Consider the following 646-nt stretch of genomic DNA (forward strand, 5'->3'; position numbering starts at 1 on the left):
CCCCCCCCCCCGCGCTCGGTTCCTCCCCTCCACCTGGATTTCACTTGCTGGCAGAGGTGAGCACAGGGCCGCCCTACGGCGCATGCGCCAACTCCATCCTCATTCTCTCTCCCTCCGCCGCCGCCGCCGCCGCCTATGGGGCTGCGCGCGCGACAGGCTGAAAAGGCGGCGCGAGGCGCCTCGCGCGCGCGCGCGACAGGCTGAAAAGGCGGCGCGAGGCGCCTCGCGCGCGCGCGCTCCCTTTCGCTCCCTTTTTTTTCCCCCCTCCCCTCCCCTCCCTCCCTTCCCCCCCTCATCGCTCGCGCTCGAGCCTGAGTCGCGAGACTGGCTGCGGCGGCCACGTAGCGCTGCGGCGGCGGCGGCTGAGGGGAGCGGGAGCCGCGTCCGGCGGCGGCGGGGCCTGGGCCTGAGGCGGCAGCTACGCGAGCGCCGCGGCGGCGGCGGCTTCGGGGGCTGAGCGGGAGGGAGGGCCCCCGGCGCCCGCCCCCCTCCCTCCCTCCCCTCCCTCCACCGCCCGGCATGGACGGCGGCGGAGGAGGCCAAGAGGGGCCCGGCCTGGGTGAGTGCGGGCCGCCCGCCCGGCAAGGGGACCCCCGTCGGGCCTGGGGACAGCCGGCTGGTAGCGCTAGGCCCAGCCTGGGGGGGA

At 77.2% G+C, this 646-nt stretch overlaps 1 protein-coding gene across 1 annotated transcript in view; it reads left to right on the forward strand.

The window, feature by feature from the left end:
• The first annotated feature begins 412 nt into the window (after nt 1-412).
• ZNF652 (zinc finger protein 652) overlaps nt 413-646 on the forward strand; it is a 38,021-nt gene continuing 37,787 nt past the window's right edge. Inside the window, exon 1 of the mRNA XM_034755722.1 lies at nt 413-559. The gene's annotated coding sequence lies outside the window, so the exon portion shown is untranslated. The remainder of the gene's footprint in view (nt 560-646) is intronic.

The sequence above is a fragment of the Trachemys scripta genome, chromosome 23 (genome assembly GCF_013100865.1).
Source record: "Trachemys scripta elegans isolate TJP31775 chromosome 23, CAS_Tse_1.0, whole genome shotgun sequence".
Classification (NCBI taxonomy): domain Eukaryota; kingdom Metazoa; phylum Chordata; order Testudines; family Emydidae; genus Trachemys; species Trachemys scripta.